Source organism: Bubalus kerabau, chromosome 3 (assembly GCF_029407905.1).
Source record: "Bubalus kerabau isolate K-KA32 ecotype Philippines breed swamp buffalo chromosome 3, PCC_UOA_SB_1v2, whole genome shotgun sequence".
Lineage (NCBI taxonomy): Eukaryota > Metazoa > Chordata > Mammalia > Artiodactyla > Bovidae > Bubalus > Bubalus kerabau.
The window spans coordinates 158,408,996-158,428,562 of record NC_073626.1 but is presented as its reverse complement, the minus strand read 5'-3'; the positions used below and the strand labels follow the sequence as shown (position 1 = coordinate 158,428,562).

General features: G+C 42.5%; 1 protein-coding gene across 1 annotated transcript in view; it reads left to right on the top strand.

Annotated features, from left to right (window-relative positions):
* The window catches only part of MARCHF4 (membrane associated ring-CH-type finger 4), a 114,936-nt gene that overhangs the window by 40,413 nt on the left and 54,956 nt on the right, over positions 1-19,567 (top strand). The window lies entirely within an intron of this gene.

Below are 19,567 nucleotides of genomic sequence, written 5' to 3'. Positions count from 1 at the left end.
AAGCCCATTTCCTAGGCTAAATGAACCCCCCTGTCTTTGAACTGTGTAGTACAGCTCTGGCATCCCAATGTAACCATTCCTCTCTGCTCTTACCTAACTTCAGAGAAGGTGCTTCCCTTGTAGCTCAGTTGGTAAAGAATCTGCCTGCAATGCGAGAGACCTGGGTTCAATTCCTGGGTCAGGAAAATCTCCTGGAGAAAGAAATGGCAACCCACTCCAGTGTTCTTGCCTAGAGAATCCCATGAACAGAGGAACCTGGCAGGCTACAGTCCATGGGGTTGCACGAGTCAGACACGACTTAGCAGCTAAACCACAACCACTTAAAGGAAAAGAGATTCCACTATGCATCCTTATCTGCCCTGAGAGGATATATAGTGTGGTGATAAAAAATCAGGGATTTTGGAATTAGGTGGACCTAGATTTTACACCTGGATTGCCCACTTGCTGGCTGTGTGGTACAGGTTTCCCCGGTGGCTCAAAGGTAAAGAATCTGCCTGCCAGTGCAGAAGATGTGGGTTTGATCCCTGGGTTCAGGACAATCGCCTGAAGAAGGAAATGGCAGCCTACTCCAGTATTCTTCCCTGGGAAATCCCCTGGACAGAAGAGCCTGGTGGGCTACAGTTCATGGGGTCATGAAAGAATTGGACACAACTTAGCAACTGAACAACAAGACTTTACACCTGGGTTACCCACGTGCAGGCTGTGTGGCTCTGAGCAAATGTCTTCTGGCCTCGGTTACTTCAGTCTGTAAAATGGGTGTGATAAGATCTTTTTCATAGGGTTAAATGACTTAAGCTCTTTGAAATGTTAGCCAGAGAATCTGATTCATAGTAGAAGCTCAATCAGTAGATGCTTTTATTATTAACTAAACTGAATGCTCATGAGAGAGGTGGAAAATTAAGAACCCATAGGAGTGGGGGCCAAAAAGAGTAACTATGTGACATCTGGCTTTCTTATTTCTTTCCCGGAAAATATAGAAAGGAAAATACCTTAACAGCTGGCATAATTTAGAGATGTGTTTAACATTCAGTTCTTGTGTTCCCTGAATCTACCTTTGTGTCTTACAATGGTCCTAAATTCTAAGCAGATTTTTCAACATCCCATTGACACCACCCAGCACGCTAGCGAGATGAAGAAGAAATCAAGCAAGGCATTGATTGGCGATACAGCTTATACACTTACATGAGCTTCTAGATTAGATGAGCATGTCAAGGAACAGCCATGCAGCAAGCTGGCTGTGTTCCCCCAAAGGCTAATAGCAAGTCTGTAGTCTTTTTGCTTAGAATTATTGTACTTCTCCAGTCATTAAACTCCCCACAGGCATGGCTAATTTGAAAATAGCAAAACTCTGGGATGAAGGACAGAAGCCAGGATTCCATTGACCTGATTCAGGTAGGGCTTGGAGAGTTTCTTACTCTCCTGCTCCAAATGGAATGTGTAACTCCTCTCCAGAGGTTCAGCTCATTGAGTCCACGAGCATTTACGAGCGTCTGACATGTACTGGGTGCAGCTCCCTGACCTGAGGATGCAGAAACACCACCTGCCCTTGAGGTAGTAGATATGTTTGAAGGAAAACATATTTTATATTCTAGAAGCATTGCAGCAATCATAATTTTATTTTTTTGAAAAAGGAAAATTAATTCCTTAATCCCATCTCCCTAATATGATGACTTTTATTTTTGTGTGTCCCTTTTCTAATGTCTTGTTTTGAACCAGCTCTAAAGAACCCATTTTGATGACTCTTCTTAGTCACATCATTAAAGTTTGGGGAGGAAATCTCTTATGTTGTAAATGCTTCCCATTAACTAATTCCAAATCTGGTCCTGAGTAATGGAGTCCTCGCTGTCTCTCTGATTTCACTTCCTGCTAGTCTCCTCATTCATTTTGGTGTTCATGTAGTTTTTGCTCAAGCAGACTGCTTCTGCCTCTGGGTCTGTGAATGTGCACTCCTCTGTCTAGGACAGTGGTCCCTCTGGTCTTCACCCAGCTCATTCCCTCACTGAATTCTTGTCGCTAAGAGAGGCCTCCCTGGACCCCGTTCTAGTAGCTTCTATCACTCTCTATCCCTTTTCCAGATTTAAACATCTTCACAGCACCTACGACCCCCCTGACATTTGTATTTTAAAGTACTTGTGTGTGGTCTCGCTCTTCCCATTGGATGGGAATCACATGAGGGCAAGGTCCACTTTTCTCAGTGTTATATCCCTAGCATCCAGAGCAGTGACTAGCCTGAGACAGACAGGCAGCACCCTGTCATTTCCACAGCTTGCAACTGTAGTCAGCTGGGATATTTAAAATGGATAACCAACAAGGACCTACTGTATAGCACAGGGAACTTTGCTCAATATTATGTGGCAGCCTGGATGGGACGGGAGTTGGAGGAGAATGGATACACGTATATGTATGGCTGAGTACTTCTTCTCTGCACCTGAAATTTATCACAGCATTGTTCATCAGCTACACTCCAATATAAAATTAAAAGTTAAAAAAAGATGAAATCAACTGGGAAGGGGTAGTGGTGTTTACTTGGCAAAAAACCTTTTGTTTCCCTGAAAATCTTTTTTTTTTTTAATTGTAGTATGAACATTTATCATGAGACTTATTCTCTTAACAAAATTTTAAGTATGCAATACAGTGTTGCTAGCTATAGACACTACAGTGTATAGCAGATCTCTAGAATGTATTAGTCTTGAATAACTTTATAGCCACTGAATAGCAACTCCCTGCTTCCTTCTCTCTCTAGCCCCTGGCAACCCCCATTCTTCTGTCTGCTTCTCTGAGTTTGACTATTTTAGATATCATGTAAGTGGAATCATGCAGTATTTGTCCTTCTGTGACTGACACTTCACCTGGCCAAATGTTCTCCATTAGGGCTTCCCATGTAGCTCAGCTGGTAAAGAATATGCCTGCAATGCAGGAGACCCCAGTTTGATTCCCAGGTTGGGAAGATCTGCTGGAGTAGGGATAAGCTACCCACTCCAGTATTCTTGGACTTCTCTGGTGGCTCAGCTGGTAAAGAATCCACCTGCAATGCAGGAGACCTGGGTTTGGTCCCTGGGTTGAGATCTCCTGGAGAAGGGAAAGGCTACCCACTCCAGTATTCTGGCCTGGAGAATTCCATGGATTGTATAGTCCATGGGGTTGCAAAGAGTTGGACACAACTAAGCGACTTTCACTTTCACTTCAATATTCTCCAAGTTCATCCCTGTTGTCATATATGGCAGGATTTACTTCTTTCTAAAGGCTGAATAATATTCCATTTTATGTATAAGCCACATCTTTATCCATTCATCAATTTTTGGATGTTTAGGTTGTTTCCATATCTTAGCTATTGTGACTGATGCTGCAATTAATATGTGAGTGCAGATATCTCTTTAAGATCAGATTTCATTTCTTTTGGATATATATCAGAAGTGGGATTCCTGAATCATATGGTAGTTCTACTTTCAATTTATTGAGGAAATTCCATACTGTTTTCCATAGGGGCTGCACCAGTTTACATTCCCACCAATAGTGCAAAAAGATTCCAATTTTTCCATATCTTTAAAACTTATCTTTTGTCTTTTTTTAAATAATAGTCATCCTAATAGGTGTAAGGTGATATTATGGTTTTGATTTGTATTTTTCTGATATTGAGCACCTTTTTATATACCTGTCAGCCATTTGTATGTCCTCTTTGGAAAAAGATGTCTATCTAAATCCTTCACCCACTTTTAAAATCAAAGGTTTATTTATTTATTTATTTTTGCTGTTGAGTTGTAGGAGCTCCTTATATATTTTGGATATTAACCTTTTCTTCAGGACTTCAGTTTTCAAATATTTTTTCCCATTTCGTAGATTGTTTTTTACTCTATTGATTGTTTCCTTTGCTCTGCAGAAGCTTTTTAGTTTAATGTAATCCTATTTGCCTAATTTTGCTTTTGTTAACTGTACTTTTGGTTTCATATCCAAGAAATCATTGCCAAGCCCAATATTATGAAGTTTTTCCTATATGTTTTCTTCTAGAAATGTTATAGTTTCAAGCCTGATATTTAAATCTTTAAACCCTTTTGGGTTGATATTTGTGTATAACATAAAATAAATGTTCAATTTCTTTCTTTCTTTCTTTCTTTTTCATGTGGATATCCAGTTTTTGTGACATTGTTTGTTGTAGAGATTATCCTTTCTCCACTCTGCATTCTTGGCACCCTTGCCAACAATCAGTTGGCCATATATACATGAGTGATTTTTGGGCTTTCCAATCTGTTCCATTGGCCTATATGTCTGTTTTTATGCTAATACCATACTGTTTTACTTACTGTAGCTTTTCAATATACTTTGAAATCACAGTGTGATGCCTCTAGCTTTGTTCTTCTTTCTCAAGACTGCTTTAAATATTTAGGGTATCTTTTGTGGTTCCATATGAATTTTAAAATTGTCTCTCCTGTTTCTGTAAAAAATGCCATTGGGGTTTTGATAGAGATTGCATTGGCTCTCTAGATTTCTTTGGATAGAATGGACATTTTAACAATATTAAGCATTCCAATCTATGAACATAGAATGTCTTCCCATTTATTTGTGCTTTAGTTTCTTTCATCAAAAATTTATAGTTTTTTTGGTAATTTTAATATGTGCTTTCTGTACCTACTCAGTGTAGACAGCTGGAGCAATGGTTGATATATTCCATTTGTTCTCCTCCAGCAGTACAAACTACTGTGGAATTTCAGTATTCTTTGGAGGGGCAGTATGTCCACTCTTCCATTCATCTCCTTCACACCATCCTCACATGACCTGGTCACATTCTGTATTTCCTTACCTGCCTGTGGAGAAGTGTAAAAAGGGTTTACTTTAAAACAAACAGGAAGGTGATGTACATCAGAGCCCCGGCAGTTCCTCATGGGAGGAGAAGGGGTTCAGTGACCACAGGAATTGGATTTGATGTTTTAGAGCTCAACCCCCCTGCTGCACTTCCTTGACAAGACCTGGTGAAAGCTAAATGCACACATAACAGTACCATTACCTTAGAAATATCTACAAAGATGAGGAAATAATGCTGTCAACCAATGGGACAAAAATAGAGATACTAAAACCCACAGATAATCCCTGAAACCTCATTTTGGCTGGTAGTGTCTCATTTTCCACTTGTCCAAAGCCCCATCTATTGCACAAAAGTAATGTACAAAGAGCAGCGTGGTCCTCTCTGCCCTGCCCACACTTTGCAGGCAATGAAGGGAAAACACCCTCCATAAATCAAGGCATCATATTAACATGGATAATTTAAGCCCCAATCAAGTAGGGCTTCCCTGGAGGCTCAGTGGTAAAGAATCCACCTGCCAGTGCAGAAAATGCAGCAGACACAGGGTCAATCCCTGGGTTGGGAAGATCCTCTGGAGTAGGAAATGGCAACCCACTCCAGTATTTCTGCTTGGAAAGTTCCATGGACAGAGGAGCCTGGTGGGCTACAGTCCATGGGGTCACAAAGAGTTGGACATGACTGAGCGACTGAGCATGCAGGCATGCAAGCAGGAATAAAAAGGCTGTCTACTTCCTAAAAGAACAATTTAATATTGATGTTACTTCTCTCCCACAGATGTAAGGTAGCAGTTTTCAGCTTACCATCTGGGGAACCAGCTGAAATGCAGATTCCTGATTCAGGAGGTCTGAAGTGTGGCCCAGGAATCTGCCTGTCTCACAAGCACCACAGGTGGCTTGAATGGAAGTGGTTTTCCACATCCATGTTTTGCCAAAGACTAAACTAAATGCTCTCAAACATATTTCCTAGTTCAGACCTCATTCCAAGACCAAGAATAATTAGATCATATTCACAAGAGCCAAGACTGCATTTTTAAGTGACCCTCCAGTGACCTAAGAACCTCTGCTTTAACCTCCCAGGTGCCCTGGGGACTGGGGGCAGGTGTTCAGTGTTCCTCAGAGGTAATGTGCACATGAGTTGCCTGAAGACCCTGTTAAAATGCAATCTCTGACTCCACAGGTCTGAGTTGGAACCTGATATCTGACTCTCAGTATTAAAGCTAATCCTCAGTTTTCCCTTCTTTAAAATGTGTGTAATATCTGCCTCACCTCACAGAGATGTTTTGAAGATCAAGTACTATAATGTATGGGAAAGAATTCTGTCAACCTTAAAATGCTTTTTATAACAATTATTATAATAATTGTAATTATTATTCTCAAATGTAGAATACAATTGAAGCCATATTTGAGCCCAGGGGTCTGAGTCTGTATCCAAACTTTCCAGTGTCCATCCAGGATTTCCATATTCATCTGCCTAATTGGCACTTACTGGAGAAGAGGGAATACTACCCCGGCTACCCCCTGCAGATCCCTACCCAGCTCTGTGACCTTCCATGGGTGCCCTAAGCACTGGATGTCAGCCTTTATGGGGCTGACATGAATTGGTTGATGGATGTTACCACAGGAAACAGGACAATCCCGGGATTGAACTGATGATCTGTGTGTTAGTTGCTCAGTCACGTCTGACATTTTGCAACCCCGTGGACTATAGCCCACCAGGCTTCTCCAGACAAGAATACTGGAGTGAGTAGCCATTCCCTTCTCCGGGGGAATCTTCCCAACCCAAGGATCAAATCTGGGTTTCCTGCATCGCAGGCAGATTCTTTACCGTCTGAGCCACATGGGAAGCCCTGAATTGGTGATGCCTCACATCAATTCTATGCTAATCTCTGGAAGTGCAGCTCAGATATATCTGTTTCCCAAACCTCATCAGGCGATTGCACTGGGCCATCTGGATTGAGAGTCACTGCCCTCTAGGGGTTTGCTACCCAGGGTGTTCCAGAAGTGACTTGGTAGCTTGCTGGAAATCAGAGTCTCAAGCCCCACCCCAGAACTACTGAATCAGAATCTGCTTTTAAACAGGATCCTTCATGTTGGAAGCTCTGCTACAGGGCAGTTGTCCAGCCAACGTTTCACTGGAGTGCAGGTCCTCTATAAAGATAGCAAGTAGAGATTTATAGCTTCAGGGAGCACTCACATCAGGTGGGGTCAGAAGCCATTTCTGGCTAAACTTGGGCTCTCGAAACTAGAGGCTTATATAACTACATCCCTTTCCTTTGTTGTGGACAATTCTTCCTTTCCCCACCTCATCACATCCTTCACTTCCTACCCCTTGGATTCCTCTGATGTATCCAATCCCTCAAACATGTTCACTCTGCGATGCAGGGGGCAGAGATAGCCTGCTCCGAGTCCCCTGGGTGCTTTTATAATACAGATTCCTGGGCAGCACTCCTGACTAGCAGAATCAACATTTCAGGATGTGGGGCCAGAAACACAGAGAACATGGGCTTCAGAGTTTGTGCTTTGTAGCTCTGTGCACTGCTTTCGGTGTTTTGCTCTACTGACATGACTTTGGTGTGTGTTTCTTCTTTTCTTTTCTGTTCTCTGACCTGTCTCCTCCTTAACTTCTACACACACCCCAAGGCTACATATTTCCTTTCTCCAAAGATGTAGTTTTTCCTTCTTCCACGATGCAATCCCCTTTCCTAGAAATTCACTTTTTTCTTTTGAATCAGAGAGCTGCTCTGTTTTTGCTAGGTTTTGCGATCCTTGGCGTTTTGTTTTTTTGTTTTTGTTTTTTTTCGCGTTCCAGGAGGACTAGGAGAGGCTAGCTGCTGCTGCTAAGTCACTTCAGTCGTGTCTGACTCTGTGCGACCCCATAGACGGCAGCCCACCAGGCTCCCCCGTCCCAGGGATTCTCTAGGCAAGAACACTGGAGTGGGCTGCCATTTCCTTCTCCAATGCATGAAAGTGAAAAGTGAAAGTGAAGTCGCTCAGTCGTGCCCGACTCTTCACGACCCCATGGACTGCAGCCCACCAGGCTCCTCCGCCCATGGGATTTTCCAGGCAAGAGTACTGGAGTGGGGTGCCATTGCCTTCTCCGGAGGAGAGGCTAGGGCCTCGTTTATTGTAAGGGAGAGTGAGTGAGCAGGCAGGGATCCCCCTCCCCCCACAACAGGAAGCACAATTAAGAATGTTCCCAGCAGGAAGGCTGCTCTCTGGGAAGCACAGAGAGCTGTCAGGACAAGTGACCTTTCTAATCACGCCTGACATTTCACAGCCTGGAAGGCGGAAGCGCTGCCCTTATTCCGGAGGCATCGTGTCGCGCTCTGTCACCCCAGACACCTGCGTCTGAAGCTCCGGTGACTTGGCCTCCAACTGAGGGAGGGGTGGGGGGCGATGAGTCATAGCATGCACGGGGCTTTGTTTCCCAGGAAAAGAGAAAACATTGAGCAGGGGGCTTATGTGGACCAGGTGACTGTGTCTAAACCGAGGATAGAAAGGGATTGGAGGCGGAAATCGCCTCCCTCGGGATTAGCCCTGTTCCTGAGGGCTCAGGAGATGCTGATCAAATAGGCCTTCTTGAGGAAGAGAAACAGACAGGATCATTTTCCAGTCCCTTCTGGCCCGGGGGAACTGTAATGACTCACTTTTTACTCACCCCGATAAGAGAACAGCTTTATGTTTTATTAGAAAAAGCAATCCACGCTCACTCTAAAAAGGTCATGAAGAAGTGAAGTGAAAGTCTCTCAGTCCTGTTGGACCCCATGGACTACACAGTCCATGGAATTCTCCAGGCCAGAATACTGGATTGGGTTGCCTTTCCCTTCTCCAGGGGATCTTGCCAACCCAGGGATTGAACCCAGGTCTCCCGCATTGCGGGCAGATTCTTCTTTACCAGCTGAGCCACAATAAAACATATCGAAGTATTAAAGAAGAAGGTAAAACTTACCTGCAATCCCATCACTCAGAGATAACCACTATTAATGTTTTAAGGACACATATGCATAGATATGATATTTTAAAACAAAATACAATCCCATCAAAGTTATTGTTTTGCAATCTACGGTTTTTACTTAACACCTTGAACACATTTCCATGTCTAAATATATATTTAATAGACTCACTGTTAATGCTATATCACTGTAGTCCATTACATGAATGACCCTACTGAGGTCACCTCTGATTTTAATCATGATGGAATAAATTATAATGAACAATCTCATCGTCAAACCTTTCTACAGATCTCAATGTTTCCTGATGATAAATTCCCAGAAGTGGAATTGCTGAGTTTAAGAGTAGGCAGACTTGCTCTCTGTTCCCTAGAAAAATTAAACCAGTGTACATTCCTACCAGCAGGAAATAGAGAACCTGCTTCTCTTTACCTTTCTCAGTTCTGGGGATTACAATCTTTGCCAATTTCATGAGTGAAAAATGGTCCCTTACAATCATTTTTATGTGCTTTTTTCTTTTTATAAGAGGAATTTAACATTTCTTCCTACGTTAAGTGGCCACTTGTGTTTCTTGTTTTGTGAATTTACTTGAACTTCCCCCCTCATCTTTGGGGGGTGTTCACCTTTCTTATTGGAGAAGGCAATGGCACCCCACTCCAGTACTCTTGCCTGGAAAATCCCATGGATGGAGGAGCCTTGTAGGCTGCAGTCCATGGGGTGGCTAAGAGTCGACACGACTGAGCGACTTCCCTTTCACTTTTCACTTTCATGCATTGGAGAAGGAAATGGCAACCCACTCCAGCGTTCTTGCCTAGAGAATCCCAGGGACGGGGGAGCCTGGTGGGCTGCCGTCTATGGGGTCACACAGAGTCGGACACGAATGTAGTGACTTAGCAGCAGTAGCAGCAGCAACCTTTCTTATATTTATTTTCTATACAGTAAAGAGGGCTTTCCAAGTGGCTCAGTGGTAAAGAATCCCCCTGCCAATGCAGGAGACATGGGTTCAATCCCTGAGTTGAGAAAATCTCCTGGAAGAAGAAATGGCAACCTGCTCCAATACTCTTGCCTGGGAAATCCCATGGACAGAGGAACCTAGCAGGCTATGGTCCATAGTGTTAGGTAGTTAGAATAGGAAAAAGGAGTCCAAAATGGTGGTGGCTAAAAGACAAAGAAAGGAAAAAGCCTGCGAAAATGGAACAAAAGAAAATCCGAGGACCGGAGTGAAAACCTCAGGTGAAACAGCCCTCCTGGCTAGCCCAATTTACATAGGGCAGGCTGGGGGCTGGAGGGGTGGGGGTTGGCAGAGGAAACAAATGTATAAAAGGAGGAAGGCAAGACAGATTGAGGGCTCTTCTTTTGGGTTGGCCCGCCCTCACGCCTCGAGGATGTATTTTCCTTTGCTTGCCAAATAAAACTGAGCTGTAACTGAACTATAACACTGGTCTGCTGTTTCAAATCTTTGCTGCAGGGAAAGGAACAGAGGAAATTACACACTCCCCTGACAATAGGGTCTCAAAGAGTTAAGACATGACTGAGCACTCATGCAGATACTGTAAAGATAATAACTTATTGTCATAAAAGTTATAACTATTTTGCCTTGCTTACCACGTATCTTTAAGTTTATGTGGTTTCTGCCATGAAGTAGTTAAAATTTTTGACTAACTTCTGTGGTCCCAGCTTTTTTGGAACTGCATTTAGAAAGGCCTTCTCTGTTCCATGGTTATAAAAATATGGATCTGTATTTTCTTCTTGCATGTTCTAGTGTAACCCAGCAGGATTCTAGGGGGCCTTCCCAGAACAGGCCCTTCCCCAATCTCTTCTGCTTTAGCTTCTCTCTGGAAGTAGCCAGACAATGTATTTGATGCACTTTTCCTGAATTGTGTTGCAGATGTGAAAACCCCCTACCAAACAGAAGAGGTTAGCTACTTGATGACTCTGAGCACATAGCCTCAGGCCTCCTGGAGCTTAAGGACTAATAAAGTTCAGCCGCATGACACGATCCTGTTCCCTCACCCCAGCCAAGTGACAATTGTGCATGATCCAATCTTGTACCCGGTGACCCTCCCCATCGCCCATCCGGTTTTTGAAAATGGTCTGCTGAAACCCTTGGGGAGCTTGGCCCACCTCCCTGGTGGTTCAGATGGTAAAGAATCCGCCTGCAATGCGGGAGACCTGGGTTCTATCCCTGGGTTGGGAAGATCCCCTGGAGAAGGGCATGGCAATCCACTCCAGTATCCTCGCCTGGAGAATCCCATGGACTGTATAGTATATGAGCCACCTCATTTCCTCCCATGGCCCTGCAATAAACCTTTCTCTGCTCCAGCTTGTTTGGCCTCACTGTGTGTCAGGCACAGGAATTGTGTTTATACTAGATTCCATGGTCTTCTGCTGTCCTTTCAGCCTGGAGGGAATGATCTTCCACCCTGAAGCTGGGTGGTGTCTTCTCACTTCTCAAGTCTCAGATAAATACTACTTCAGGGAGCCTTTCCTGGTTACATAACTTCTCCCAATCCCCATTCATCTTTCTCTTAGAAAGCTGTGATTTTCCTTCATAAGTTTTATCAAGAATCGCAGTTATGTATTTTATTGGTCTATTTGTGTGTGCACTTGTGCCAAGTCATTTCAGACAGCTTTACAACAGTGTGGTGCATGCATGCTCAGTCATATCTGACTCTTTGCAACCCCATGGACTGTAGCCCGCCAAGCTCCTCTGTCCATGGGATTTCCCAGGCAAGAATACTGGAGTGTATTGCCATTCCCTCTTCCAGGGGGTCATCCTGATCCCAGGATTGAACCCAAGTCTCCTGAAGCTCCTGCATTGCAGGTGGATTCCTTACTGCTGAGCCACCAGGGAAGCCCCTTATTTGTCTACTTAGGCAATATTTGCAACTAGACTGTAAATTCTGTGAAGGGCAGAAATCATAGGTCTGTTTTGTATTCCCAGCACCTTGCTTAGGGTCTGGCACATAGTACATGTACAAAAGATATTTGTGAAAACTTGTTAAATTCATCTAGAATTTATTTTGGTATAATGTGTGAACTAGAACTCTAATTTAAGTGTTTCCAAATAGTTATCTTGTGGTTACAACACACAACTATAATACAGACTAGTTCTCTCTCTCTTTTTTTTATTTTGGCTGCACTGGGTCTTCATTTCCATTTGTGGGTGTCTCTAGTTTTAGCTCGAGGGCTTAGTTGCGGTATGTGGAATTTTGGTTCCCTGATCAGGGATCGAACCCTGGACCCTCTGCATTGGGAGCGCAGTCTTAACCACTGGACCATCAAGGAAGGCCCCAGTTCTCTCTTTTATAAATTTATTTGTTATTGAAGTAAAGTTGAATTACAGTATTGTGTTCATTACAGCTGTAAAGCAGCGACTCTGTTATACACACTTTTTCATATTCTCTTCCATTGTGGTTTATCACAGGATATTGAATATAGTTCCCCGTGTGGACTAGTTTTCTTATAGTCCCTGTTTCGTTTGCCATTGGGAAACGAAGCCTGGGATGTGGGAGGGCTAGAGTCAATGGCTCTCCTAATTGTGGTTTCCAGCCCCATTGTCTCCTCTCTCTGCAATGACTTCCCTTTTTCTGTTATTGCCTGAACCCTAAGTGCTTCCCATAATGCTTATTTCAAGGCTCAGCCTAGAGAGGATCCTTAATTAATGGTATTTACTGGCTGATTCAAATCATTTAAACGGCAGGGGAATCAGATATCTTTGATGTGTTTCATACAATATTCACATCAGCCTTCGGAAGTCCTGAAAAATCTATGCTCCCCCTACAACCCTGAGAAACCCTGGATGTCTCTACATCCTTTCCATATCCAGGGATCACGTATAACAGCAGTGAATGAAAATGAGAGGAACAGAGAGTTAGAGACAGTAGAAAGAGGAAGCTGAGTCCTCACTTACGTTTCCTTTTAAAATCTTCAAGGGCCACCTCCTGTCACCTGCCATTGCTCCTCCTAAGCCACCTGTGAAGTAGCTGCAGCCATCTTACAGTCAGGCCTAGGGAGGCTGTAAGTTTTAAAGTTTTATATCAGTATTTTTTTCCTATTTAAAAGTAACACACTAGGCATAAAACAATGAAAGAAGTTACAAAGGAACTGATGTTACTCCATTCAAAAACCATTTTAGTGAGCCTAAAAATGTCCATCTTTACTAATCATCAAGGGACTGTGACTCTAAAAAGCAATTAGATACAATTTGCCTCTAAAAACAATGGGAAAGTCACAAAAGAGGAATCAGTTTTACTCCACTTAAAATTTTTCATTAAACCTTAAAAAGTCAACTTTACAGATAATCAAAGGATGTAACTTAAAACCACAGTTAGATACTATTTATTCCTAATAAACTCATCACAATGTAAGAAATTATAAGTAATGCTGAGCAGAATGTGGTAAGGCAAGTACTTTATACGGATAGAAAAATGAATAGAGAGGATGTTTCTGGAATGGAATTTGCCAGAAAGAAACAAAAATCTTACAAATGTCCATACCCTACTGTCCCTTAATCTTACTCTTAGAAAACTCTACTAAAAATGCTTATCATGTACTTGTTTATTAAAACGAAAATGAGAAAAATTGTTTGACAATAAGGACATGAAAAACACTGGAAGTTCAGCCACAGTATGGATTATTATGAAATCATTATCAATAATATTACTGTGGCTTAATTAATGACATAGGCTATATTCCTGAAATTAATACATAGGCTATATTCCTGAAACTAATAAGTATCCAGAGTTTGATTTCAAATTTTATTTTTAAATTAACTTTTTATAAGAAAAAGATTAGACTAGAGATGATAAAGTGTTAGCATTAGTTATCTCTAGGTGTTTGGGCTACAGGAAATATTTTCCTTCCTTCAGTTCAATTCAGTTGCTCAGTTGTCTCTGACTGTTTGCGACCCCATGAACCGCAGCACGCCAGGCCTCCCTGTCCATCACCAACTCCTGGAGCTTACCCAAACTCACGCCCATTGAGTTGGTGATGACATCCAACCATCTCATCCTCTGTCGTCCCCTTCTCCTCCTGCCCTCAATCTTTCCCAGAATCAGGGTCTTTTCAAATGAGCCTAATCTTTGCATTAGGTGGCCAAAATATTGGAGTTTCAGCTTCAGCATCAGTCCTTCCAATGAACACCCAGGATTGATCTCCTTTAGGATGGACTGGTTGGATCTGCTTGCAGTCCAAGGGACTCTCAAGAGTCTTCTCCAACACCACAGTTCAAAAGCATCAATTCTTCGGCACTCAGCTTTCTTTACAGACCAACTCTCACATCCATATGTGACTACTGGAAAGACCATAGCCTTGACTAGACGGACCTTTGTTGACAAAGTAATGTCTCTGCTTTTTAATATGCTGTCTAGGTTGGTCATAACTTTCCTTCCAAGAAGTAAGCGTCTTTTAATCTCATGCCTGCAATCACCATCTGCAGTGATTTTGGAGCCCAGAAAAATAAAGTCTGACACTGTTTCCACTTTTTCCCCATCTATTTGCCATGAAGTGATGGGACTGGATGACATGATCTTAGTTTTCTGAATGTTGAGTTTTAAGCCAACTTTTTCACCCTCCTCTTTCACTTTCATCAAGAGGCTCTTTAGTTCCTCTTCACTTTCTGCCATAAGGGTGGTGTCATCTGCACATCTGAGGGTATTGCTATTTCTCCCAGCAATCTTGATTCCAGCTTGTGTTTCTTCCAGCCCACCATTTCTCATGATGTACTCTGCATATAAGTTAAATAAGCAGGGTGACAATATACAGCCTTGACGTACTCCTTTTCCTATTTGGAACCAGTCTGTTGTTCCATGTCCAGTTCTAACTGTTGCTTCCTGGCCTGCATACAGATTTCTCAAGAGGCAGGTCAGGTGATCTGGTATTCCCATCTCTTTCAGAATTTTCCACAGTCTGTTGTGATCCACACAGTCAAAAGCTTTGGCATAGTCAATAAAGCATAAATAGATGTTTTTCTGGAACTCTCTTGCTTTTTTGATGATCCATTGGATGTTGGCAATTTGATCTGTGGTTCCTCTGCCTTTTCTGAATCCAGCTTGAACATCTGGAAGTTCATGGTTCATGTATTGCTGAAGCCTGTCTTGGACAATTTGAGCATTGCTTTACTAGCGTGTGAGATAAGTGCAGTTGTGCAGTAGTTTGAGCATTCTTTGGCATTGCCTTTCTTTGGGACTGGAATGAAAACTGACCTTTTCCAGTCCTGTGGCCACTGCTGAGTGTTCCAAATTTGCTGACATATTGGGTGCAGCACTTTCACAACATCATCTTTCAGGATTTGAAATAGTTCAACTGGAATTCCATCACCTCCACTAGCTTTGTTCATGGTGATGCTTCCTAAGGCCCACTTGACTTCACATTCCAGGATGTCTGGCTCTAGGTAAGTGGTCACACCATCGTGATTGTCTTGGTCATGAAGATCTTTTTTTGTACAGTTCTTCTGTTTATTTTTGCCACCTCTTCTTAATATCTTCTGCTTCTGTTAGGTACATACCATTTCTATCCTTTATTGAGCCCATCTTTGCATGAAATGTTCCCTTGGTATCTCTAATTTTCTTGAAGATATCTCTAGTCTTTCCCATTCTGTTGTTTTCCTCTATTTCTTTGCATTGATTGCTGAGGAAGGCTTTCTTATCTCTCCTTGCTATTCTTTGGAACTCTGCAATCAAATGGGTGTATCTTTCTTTTCTCTTTTGCTTTTTGCTTCTCTTCTTTTCACAGCTATTTGTAAGGCCTCCTCAAACAGCCATTTTGTTTTGTTTTTTTTTTTTTTTTGCATTTCTTTTTCTTGGGGATGCTCTTGATCCCTGTCTCCTGTACAATGTCACGAACCTCCATCCATAGTTCATCAGGCACACTGTCTATCAGATCTAGTCCTTTAAATCTATTTCTCACTTCCACTGTATAATCATAAGGGATTTGATTTAGTTCATACCTGAATGGTCTAGTGGTTTTCCCCACTTCCTTCAATTTAAGTCTGAATTTGGCAATTAGGAGTTCACGATCTGAGCCACAGTCAGCTCCTGGTCTTGTTTTTGCTGACTGTATAGAGCTTCTCCATCTTTGGCTGCAAAGAATATAATCAATCTGATTTCGGTGTTGGTCATCTGGTGATGTCCTTGTGTAGAGTCTTCTCTTGTGTTTTGGAAGAAAGTGTTTGCCATGACCAGTGCGTTCTCTTGGCAAAACTCTATTAGCGTTTGCCCTGCTTCATTCTGTACTCTAAAGCCAAATTTGCCTGTTACTCCAGGTGTTTCTTGATTTCCTACTTTTACTTTCCAGTCCCCTATAATGAAAAAGACATCCTTTTGGGGTGTTAGTTTTAAAAGGTCTTGTAGGTCTTCATAGAACCGTTCAACTTCTGCTTCTTCAGCATTACTGGTCGGGGCATAGACTTGGATTACTGTGATATTGAATGGTTTGCTTTGGAAACGAATAGAGATCATTCTGTCGTTTTTGAGATTGCATCCAAGTACTGCATTTTGGACTCTTTTTTTGACTATGATGGCTACTCCATTTCTTCTAAGGGATTCCTGCCCACAATAGTAGATATAATGGTTATCTGAGTTAAATTCACCCATTCCAGTCCATTTTAGTTTGCTGATTCCTAGAATGTCACCGTTCACTCTTGCCATCTCTTGTTTGACCACTTCTGATTTGCCTTGATTCATGGACCTGACATTCCAGGTTCCTATGCAATATTGCTCTTTACAGCATCTGACCTTGCTTCTATCACCAGTCACATCCACAACTGGGTGTTGTTTTTCTTTGGCTCCATCTCTTCATTCTTTCTCGAGTTATTTCTCCACTGATCTCCAGTAGCATATTGGGCATCTACCAACTTGGGGAGTTCATCTTTCAGTGTCCTATCTTTTTGCCTTTTCATACTGTTCATGGGGTTCTCAAGGCAAGAATACTGAAATGGTTTGCCATTCCGTTCTCCAGTGAACCACATTCTATCAGACCTCTCCACCATGACTTGTCCATCTTGGGTGGCCCCACAGGGCATGGCTTAGTTTCATTGAGTTAGACAAGGTTGTGGTCTGTATGATCAGATTGGCTGGTTTTCTGTGTTGTGGTTTCAGTGTGTCTGCCCTCTGATGCCCTCTCTCAGCGCCTACCATCTTACTGGGGTTTCTCTTACCTTGGCATGGAGTATCTCTTCATGGCTGCTCCAGCAAAGTACAGCCACTGCTCCTTATCTTGGATGTGGTATCTCCACTCAGCTGCTCCTAATATATTCCAAATTCCTTATAATCTATTATGCATGCATGTTCAGTCATATCTAACTCTTTGCAACCCGTGGACTGCAGCTCTCCAGGCTCCTCTCTCCATGGAATTTTCCAGGCAAGAATACTGGAGTGGGTTGCCATTTCCTACTCCAGGGGATCTTTCTGACTCAGGGATTGAACCTGTTACATTTTTATTTTTAAGAAGTCTTCCCCTCTCTTCTCCCTTCCTACCCCTTGGTGATGCTAACTTGGTCTTGGGCTACATTCATTGAAGTGTGAAATCCAGAAAAGTGAAGTAAGAACTTCCTATAGACCTCTCTTGTCAGCTTAATACCTCTTAGGTACAAGATAAAGCTTTTAAAGCTTATACTTCCAGAAGGGAGTTAATAAAAGTGTGACGTGAGAAGGCACTTGAAATCACAGGACATGAAAAATGGCTAGGATACATAGGTAGGATTAGAAAGCTAGATGGGTTGCCCATAGGTACCAGAAGGTTATCATGATGCAAAGGGAAAAAATTATTCTGTCACCCCAGAAAGCAAGACCAGTGACTGGAAATAACTGACAAAGATATCTGAGTTCACCTTAAGAAAGAACTGTCTAATGATTAGAGCTGCCCCCAAAGTGAAAAGGACAGTCTCAGCAAGAAGGGATATTCATTACTGAAGTCATGGCTAAGTGCCCAGATGGTAGCAAAGTTGAGAGGGCTCTGGCATTCCTTGAGTGGTTATGCTGGTCAGGTGCCATCTATGGTCTCATCTAGGCAAATGATGCTATGCTTTGCCCATCATAAAATGCCAAGGAGAGTACTGGGAATCACTTGGTAGTTCTACCCTCTCCCTGCCAGTTCCTCAGTTCCAAGCAGAAAGTCCCCAAAGCCATTTGAGACAAGTGGTATGGGTCTGTGGATGCGATGGGATGGGGCTTGGAAATGAGAGAAATGTTCCATTTGCACTCTTGGTTGTAAGTGACAAAAAGCCAACTGAAACTGTATCAAGCAAAATAAAAAGTGTATTAGCCCCAAATCAGGCAAGCCAAAATGAATGGAACTGGGTGCAGCATGGCTAAAACCACAGCTACCCAACTAGCAATTTCAATTACTCTTGAAAATTTAATACCAGTAAAAATTTTCCAATTTCCATGGTATTCATAAGCTGATTGAAATCATTTAAATGGCAGGTACAAAACTGGAAGAAGTGCTAACTCATCTTTCCAAATAATTCAGATTATGCAAAAACTGTCTTCAAGTTTCTTTAATGTCTCATATATATTAGAGACACAGGAAGCTCAAAAAAAAAAATGGCAGGTACAATCTGATTTCAAATTCCATCCTTGATCCATGTAGCTGAGTCTGGCTACATCATGATACAGGCCTCTTCATGTGGAAGCAAGATGGTGTTCAACAGCCTGGAGTTACACTTATTGAATTCATGAATTCAGACTAAGATGGTGCCTTCCTCCAAAACTTACATAAAATCCTTAAGAAGACCTCCTTAGATGATTTAGGCCATGTGACCTATTACTAAACCAATCACTGTGCCCAAGATAGTCCACTAATTGATTAGGCTGGATTATATGTACACACCTGAAATTAGGTGTGGTGGAGGGAATTCAGCCTTATATGGACTTCTGGGTTGAGCAGGATATGTAAAATGGCCTATGTCCAGTATAAGGAGTGCTCTCCTATTTTAAAAATATTTTGGAAAAAGATGTATCAGCTGCCATGGAAATCTATTTTATGTCCACACCATCTGGTAATTCTACCTCTCTTCCAGCTTGAGTTCCTTCCGATATAATTTCCATCCTTCTTGTTCTGTGCCATCTTCAGGGTAGATTTAGATCAAAACCTCTTCCTTCACAGACACGCTGTGAGGCTTAATTAGGTTTTCCAGAAACCATCTGTAAAGTGCCATGGGATCTTCAAAACCAGATGCTTTGTAAAGATATTCTGCCATTAGAATCAGCCCTTCATTTTTTATGCTTATGGGGATGGGAGGAGGATGGATCAAGAGACAGGAAATGGAAGTCTACAAATAGTCCTGAAACTTGACTTTGACCATTATTACTATTCTCTTCCCTCTCCAAATACTTTGCCCCTGCCATGCACAAGGAGGAAACATTAAAAACAACCATGATAGGTTTGTGTGTCTATACCCTTCTCCGAGAAAGAAGTAGGGGAAGGGGAATGGGAGACCGGGAGTGGCAAAACAGGTTGTATAACCTGAACCAAATCAGTGTCCTGAGGATTAGCAGTTGACTATGCTGAGTCCTTTTTTTTTTAGCTCAGGTTAATGAGCTATGAATGATATATAACTGTCTGGGCAGTATGCAAACATCAGAGTCTGGGCTCCTCTGTCAACCTGCAAGATCCCCTTCTGGGGGCTGTCAGGGACAAACGCTGGGAGGCACATTGCTTAGTGGGAAGGTGGAATAAAGGTTTGGGAAGCAGAACATAGGCCTGGTGTAGGCAGGACTGGGTACACTGGAGGGCTCTCCTGTCCCATCCTGCCTTATGCACGTCCATCATTGGCCTTCAGGAAACCAGTTTCTGTGGCTGTTCTAGGGAGCAAGCCCTGG